The following is a 7,727-nucleotide window of genomic DNA, read 5'->3' on the forward strand; positions in this document are numbered from 1 at the left end:
CAAGATTTTTATAGACATGGAAAGAAAGATTCTATATTGAGATGCAATTCTTAAGATCATATTTTGACATCTGATGGATCAGCATTTTTGTCCAACTCTCTCTCTCTCTCTCTGCCATTAAATGACTGCAGTGACCACACTTTAAAAGTGCTTCCTTGACTGTAAAGCGCTTTGTGAGATCCTGGGGACGTGAAAGGTGCTGTTTTCTTTTCTTTTCTTACTTTCTGTCTGTCAGTCTCAGTGAAGTAAAATATGGAATTGTGGAGTGAATCTGTTCCTTTCAGCATCTACTCCACACTCTGCCATTCCCTTTCTCATTTTCTCTCTTTTTCTCTTTGTTTCCCTCTCCTCGGTGTCTGTCTGGAATAAAAATCCTCCCTCAGGGGCTGGTGGATGAACCCAGGTCTGTGAACAGTGCGATTCTTGGACTGATGGTTCTGTCGCGGATACACAACTATGAGTTGTATTCCTTCCTTTTTAGTTCAGTGGTGAGTATCCTTACCTATCACATGGGGAGTGTGGAGTCAATTTCTACATGGGGAGGTTGCACATTTTCAAGACATCGGAATGTTTCATGGTGCAGCTTCATCTCAAAATACAATGGCGAATGTTAGCAGAGATAAACATGCAAGAGGAAATGCTCTCTTGAAGAATTTTCTTAAGCAGTGACCGTTTCATCATGAAGTGCCCTCACAGTACACAGTGATAGATAATTGTGATTTTAGTCTAATACCGATTTCTGTTCGTGCTGCTCAGTGACACTGCTTCATATCTGCCAGTCTGCCATGTTGCAACTTGTTAAAATTGATGAAGAATAAAAGAAGTACGCCTGTCGCAACAACCCTAATATAAAAGCAAAATATTGCAGATGCTGGAAATCTGAAATAAAAACAAAACGTGCTGGAAATATTCAGCAAGTCTGACCGCATCTGTGGAGAGTGCGGCAGAGTTAACGTTTAAGGTCAGCGACATTTCACTCGAACTGGCAAAGGTTAGCAATGTAATAGATTTTAAGCAAATAAAGTGAGGTGGTGCAAAAGAGAACAAAAGAACAAAGAAAACAGAAGAACAAATATTATTCCTAATGAGCTTTATGACGTTTTTATTCAGCAAGGAATGTATTTTTGTGTCATTTCATACAGCAGCAAGAAAATTTCATTCCCTGACCGTGTTTCATTCCTTGACCAGCAATATAACCATGTCTGCGATGTAGAAAGCATTGAATTCCACAAGACCACCAGGAAATCTACCAGAATTCACTACAAGTGAGCTGCTCCACGCTACATTTGCTATTTATTCACTTCAGGCCATTTTCACCACAGATTAGTTTCTCATTAAAACAATCAAATATTTACCTGAAACACAAAAGCCTTGTTCAGGCAATGACAGCACCGAATGTGTTGACATGAGCACAAAGCTGCAGATGTACAATTTTCAATTTCCAAGATGAACCGACCTCATCAATGTACAAAGCAGCACACTGCCATCAGACATCAATTGAAACAACTGACACACATCAAATTCTGCCAGTTTCATGTGGGATCTCCTTCTTCTATCATTGCTTTTTCTCCAGCTCTCTCTGTTCCTCCAGCTCCCAGGTGAGTTAGATGCCTGATGTGAACACATCGAATTCATGAAACCCAGATTTCCCTGGAAAGCCAGGAATGGGAATGAAAGATGGAGGACATTGGGAAACAATGGGTGTTGCAGATAATGGGATAAATAAGCACTGTGATCTCATCTTCCTGCTTCTTCCAGATACTGAATACTGGAATGTGTAAGAGTTGTTCCCATTAGCAATTATCCCCAGTCACACTCTCCTTCCAATCTTTTACCACTTGCTTATATTTCAAACACTGCATAATTTCTCACTGGTTTTCAATGTGTATTTGGCTCGAATGGGTTGTAAGATGGTAGAATGACTGTGAAGGCAGCAGCAGTGCTGTTAAGGAACATTCAATTGCAGACCGGTACAGCACAGAAGGAGGCCATTCGGTCCAGCATGATTCGTTGACAGAGCAGTTGTGATTTGTTGATCAGGAATGATATTTGTGCAGGTTGAGCAGCAGGAAGAAATATCTGCCCCATTGCCTGCCACCCATATTTTCCTGGCCTTTTCCTCACTTTCATCACTTCATCACTCTGTGTTCTTACATGTTCCCCTTTCCATCCCAAGCTCTGTCTCTATAACTGTTAGCGACCAGTTTCGTCTCTGACTTCTTCAGCTCTGCTGCACAGTCACCAACCTGGACCTTTAATTGTGTTTCGCTCTCTCCACAGATACCGCAGGTGGCTCAGCTGCACAGCAGGGCAGGAAAAAGTGTGGAAGAGCTATAGTGATAGGGGATTCTATCGTGACGTGTACAGATAGGCGTTTCTGTGGTGGGAAACGGTCTCCAGGATGGTATGTTGCCTCCCTGGTGCTCTGGTCAAGTATGTCATGGAGCAGCTGCAGGACATTCTGAAGGGGGAGGGTGAACATTCAGAGGTCGTGGTACACACCGACATTGACAGAAAGAGGGATGAGGCACTGCAACAAGAATTTAGGGAGCTAGGTAGAAGATTGAAAAACAGGATCTCAAACGGTGTATTCTCCGGATTACTCCTGGTGCCACGTGTGAGTGAGTATAGGAATAGGAGGATAGAGCAGATGAATGCGTGGCTGAGGAGATGGTGCAGGAGGGATCACTGGGTATATTTCTGGCGTGCAAGTTGCGTGGGTTGCACCTGAACTGGAACGGGACCAAAATCTTGCTGAGAGGTTTGCTAGTGCTGTTGGGGGTCCGAGGCTGGGGTGGGGGGCGGGGGGTGCGGGGGCGGGGTGGGTGGGGTTGCTGGGTGCTAACATAATTTGGCAGGGGGATGGGATACAAAGTGGAGGTACAGTAGGGGGTGATGCACTGCCAAATATAAAAGAGAAACTGAGTCAGTGTGGAAGGCAGAGCAAATATTGTTAAGGCACAAGTGAAAAATGCAAGGCTGGATTGCATCTATTTTAATGAAAGGAATCTTACCAGTAAGGCAGATGAATTGAGGGCGAAGATTATTACATTGGATTAAGATATTATTGATATCACAGAGACATGATTGATGGAGGGGCAGGACTGGCAGCTTAATATTCCAGGGTATAGAATCTACAGGCAAAACAGGGGTCCATTAGGGGCCAAAGTGGCAATCTGTGTGTGGAGCCGGAGGTGATAGGTGAGGTTTTAAAAATTACTTTTCATCTGTGTTCACTATGGAGAAGGACGATGTGGGTGTAGACATCAGGGAGGGTGATTGTGATATACTTGAACACATTAACATTGAAAGGGAGGAATCATTAGCTGTTTTAGCGGGCTTAAAATTTGATAAATCCCCAGGCCCAGGTGCGATGTATCCCAGGCTAAGATGTGAGGCAAGGGAGGTGATCACAGGGGCTTTGACACAAATTCTCAGATCCTATCTGGCCACAGGAGACATACCAGAGGATTGGAGGACAGCGAATATGGTACCTTTCTTCAAGACGGGTTCAAGGAATAAACCAGGTAATGACAGACCGGTGAGTCTAACATCAGTGGTTGGGCAACTATTGGAAGAAATTCTGAGGGACAGGATTAATCTCCACTTGGAGAGGCAGGGATTAATTAGGGATAGTTAACATGTCTTTGTCAGGGAGGGATCGTGTCTAACTAACTTGATTGAATTCTTTGAGGTGGTGACTAGATGTGTAGATGAGGGTAAACCAGTTTATGTAGTCAAATGGACTTTAGTAAGTCTTTTGATAAAGTCCCGCATGGGAGATTGGTTATGAAGATAAGGGCCCATGGGATCCAGGGAACTTTGGCAAAGTGGATCAAAAATTGGCTTAATGGCAGGAGGCAGAGGGTGGTCGTCGTGGGTTGTTTTTGTGAGTGGAAGCCTGTGACAAGTGGTGTAGCGCAGGGATCACTGCTGGGACCCTTACTGTTTGTAGTGTACATGAATGATTTACACGTGAATATAGGAGGTATGATCAGTAAATTCGCAGATGACACGAAAATTGGTGGTGTCGTAAATAGTGAGGAGGAAAGCCTTAGATTACAGTACGATATAGAGGGGCTGGTAAGATGGGTGGAGCAGTGGCAAATGGAATTTAATCCTGATAAGTGTGAGGTGATGCATTTTGGAGGCCTAACAAGGCAAGGGAATATGCAATGGATGGTAGGACCCTAGGAAGTACAGAATGTCTGGGGGACCTTGGTGTACTTGTCTATAGACCACTGAAAGCAGCAGCACTGGCAGATGAGGTGGTTAGGCAGGCATATGGGATAATTGCCTTTATTAGCCGAGGCACAGAATATAAGAGCAGGGAGGTTATGATGGAACTGTACAAAATGCTAGTTAGGCCACAGCTGGTGTACTGTGCACAGTACTCTGGGCAGCACACAAGAGGAAGGATGTGATTGCCCTGGAGAGGGTGCAGAGGAGATTCACGATGATGTTTTCTGACCTGGAGCATTTCAGTTATGAAGAGAGACTGAAATGGCTCCGAGTTATTTTCCTTAGAGTAGAGAAGGCTGAGGGGGGACACGATTGAGGTTTACAAAATTATGAGGGGCATTGATAGGTTCGACAGGAAGAAACTTTTTCCTTAGCGGACGTGTCAATAACCAGGGGGCATAGATTTAAGGTAGGGGGCAGGAGGTTTAGAGTGGATTTGAGGGAAAAAGTTCACTCAGAGGGTGTTTGGAATTTGGACCACACTGGCTGAAAAGGGTTGGGAGAGGCAGGAACCCTCACAACATTTACCAAGTATTTCGATGAGCACTTGAAACGGCAAGAATACAAGGCTACGGACCAAGTGCTGAATCAACGGGTGGGAATCTGAAAGTTTCCCGATCAAATCTGGAGTCAGACAGGGCTGTCCTCTGTCCCCGGTCTTGTTTGTTTGCTGTATTGAACCCTTTGCTGAGTCTATTAGGAAGGATGCGAGCATAAGAGGGGTGACAATCCCAGGCAGCGGAGGCACTCAGGTCAAAACCTCCCTGTACATGGATGACGTCGCCGTTTTCTGCTCGGATCCGCTGTCCGTGTGCAGACTGATGAGCATCTGCGACCAGTTCGAACTGGCCTCGGGAGCCAAAGTTAACCACGGCAAGAGCGAGGCCATGTTCTTTGGCAACTGGGCTGACCGATCCTTTGTCCCCTTCACCATCAGGTCAGATTACCTGAAGGTGCTGGGGATATGGTTCGGAAGGGCCGGGGCGTGCACCAAAATATGGGAGGAGCGAGTAGCCAAGGTACGACAAAAGTTGGGCATGTGGGGGCAGCAATCTCTCTCCATTGTGGGTAAGAACCTGGTCATCAGGTGCGAGGCGCTCACGTTGTTGCTCTACGTGGCGCAGGTCTGGCCCATACCCCACTCCTGCGCCGTGGCTGTCACCCGAGCCATTTTCCGCTTCATCTGGGGATCTAAAATGGACCGGGTCCGGAGGGACACGATGTTCAAATCTCTGGACAAGGGCGGGAAAAATGTACCCAACGTGGCCCTCATCCTGATGACCACCTTCGTGTGCGGCTGCATCAAGCTGTGTGTAGATCCCCAGTACGCAAACTCCAAGTGTCACTACGTGCTGAGGTTCTATCTGTCCCCGGTGTTGCGAAGGATGGGCCTGGTCACATTGCCGCGGAACGCTCCGTGCAGTTGGGCGGTGCCGTACCACCTATCCTTCGTGGAGCAGTTTCTGCGGGAAAACACCTTTGACCACCGGTCCATCAGGCAGTGGTCTGCACGGAATGTCCTCAAGGCCCGACGGGAAAAGGAAACGGTGGATCCTGTCGGATGGTTCCCCGAGCAGACCGTCAAAGTCATTTGGCGGAATGCCTCATCACCAGAACTTTCAAACAAGCACCAAGACGTAGCTTGGCTGGTGGTGAGAAGGGCCCTCCCCGTCAGATCCTTCATGCACACCCGAAGTCTCGCCCCCTCCGCACAGTGCCCCCACGTTGGCTGTGGTGGGGAAGAGATGGTCGCCCACCTCCTCCTGGAATGTGCCTTTGCAAAGCAGGTGTGGAAAGAAATGCAGTGGTTTTTGTCAAGGTTCATCCCAAGCAGCTCTGTCACACAGGAGTCTGTGCTCTACGGGCTGTTCCCAGGGACGCACACCGAGACAAACATCAACTGCTGCTGGAGGACTATCAATTCGGTGAAAGACACCCTTTGGTCTGCCCGAAACTTGCTGGTCTTCCAGCGCAAAGAGTTGTCCACCACCGAATGTTGCAGACTGGCACATTCCAAGGTCCAGGGCTACGTGCTGAGGGACGCACAAAAGCTTGGGGCAGCCGCAGCAAAGGCTCAATGGGGAAAGACCACAGTGTCAGGTTCCCCCACCAAGCTGGACTGAGGGGCTGGATCAATGAGAAACCCCTCGAACTGTATCGTTAATATTCTCAATTGCTGTAAATGTAAAACTGTAATTGACATGACAATTGTGAAACAGAAGGGTTGGGAAGAAACTCATGACAGTATTGAAGGAAACTGATCTCCCTTGCAATGTTTGTATTTTTTGGTGCTGTTTGGAAACTGTTTGGCAATGTAATTTTCACAGATTTTTATGAATAAAGTATATTTTGGAAATAAAAAAAAAACCAAGTGCTGAAAAATGGCATTAGAATAGTTAGTTTCTTCATGACCGGCACAGACACGATTGGCCGAAAGGCCTGTTTTTCTGCTGTATAACTCTATGACCGGCAGAGTTGCGAACCATTTGCTGTTTCTTTTTAATGTCAGTCACGTTTGTGAGAGTTGTCATCACAGTAAAAAAACTGATTACTTTCTGACCAGGAATCGAACCCAGAATGCGAGAGTGAATGCATTGAGCCCACACCACTCGAACACCAGTGAAGCTCACCCACGCCTTTCAATATTAGCTGCTTTTCCCATTTCTACACCTTCAACAGGCTGATTTGTTTGTTTATTTCTCACACATTTTTTGCCTTTTGTTCAGTTTATGACAAATCCACGATCTCTGATCGATACTGAGACATTTGAACATTTCCAACCAGCAAAGTGAGCAGTCAACTCAAGAAAAACGACACAAAGCCGCTGCGAGCAGGGTTTGAACCTGCGCAGGGAAATTCCCCATTGGATTTCAAGAACAACGCCTTAACCACTCGGCCATCACAGCTCAGATGCTATTCGCTCTTCTAATTAAATCATTGGTACAATGCATTAGACAATTGCTGAAATTAGACATATTCTGGGGAATCATTGTCTTTGAGCCTTGAGTTGAGTTGCATCTCCCAGTGTATGTTAAAATTCCCATGATGGAATCAGTGTAGTTTACAACACAGAAGGAATCCTCTCGACCCGCTGAGCCTGCACCGGCTCTTTGAAAAATCAGTCAGTTTAATCCCACAATCCAGCTTTTCCCCATCACCCTGGAAATCAGTCCTCTTCTCTTCTCGCTATTCTCTGTTTTATGGACCTCAGAAAATTATGTATCAGCGCTGCCACTGGTCCTTTAATTCCATCACTTTAATTTTTCTAACAAGTTGATTATGTGGTATTTCACCAAATGCTTTTTAAAGTCCATCTCCACAACATCAATCACATTACCACTACCCTCATCAACTTTAGAGTGATACAGCTATGCAACACAGGAATAGGCCCTTCGGACCATCGTATCTGTGCCAGCTATCAAGCACCCATCTATTCTAATCCCATTTCGAGCACTTGGCCCGCAGCCTTGTATGCTATGGCGTTT

The 7,727-nt window shown here is 46.1% G+C and overlaps 1 non-coding gene across 1 annotated transcript; it reads right to left on the reverse strand.

Annotated features, from left to right (window-relative positions):
* Window positions 1-7,064: 7,064 nt before the first annotated feature.
* On the reverse strand, window positions 7,065-7,148 carry trnas-uga (transfer RNA serine (anticodon UGA)). The gene has a single exon. It is a non-coding gene; the product is annotated as a tRNA-Ser (tRNA).
* Between the last annotated feature and the right edge of the window lie 579 nt (window positions 7,149-7,727).

The sequence above is a fragment of the Heterodontus francisci genome, chromosome 34, assembly GCF_036365525.1.
Source record: "Heterodontus francisci isolate sHetFra1 chromosome 34, sHetFra1.hap1, whole genome shotgun sequence".
Lineage (NCBI taxonomy): Eukaryota > Metazoa > Chordata > Chondrichthyes > Heterodontiformes > Heterodontidae > Heterodontus > Heterodontus francisci.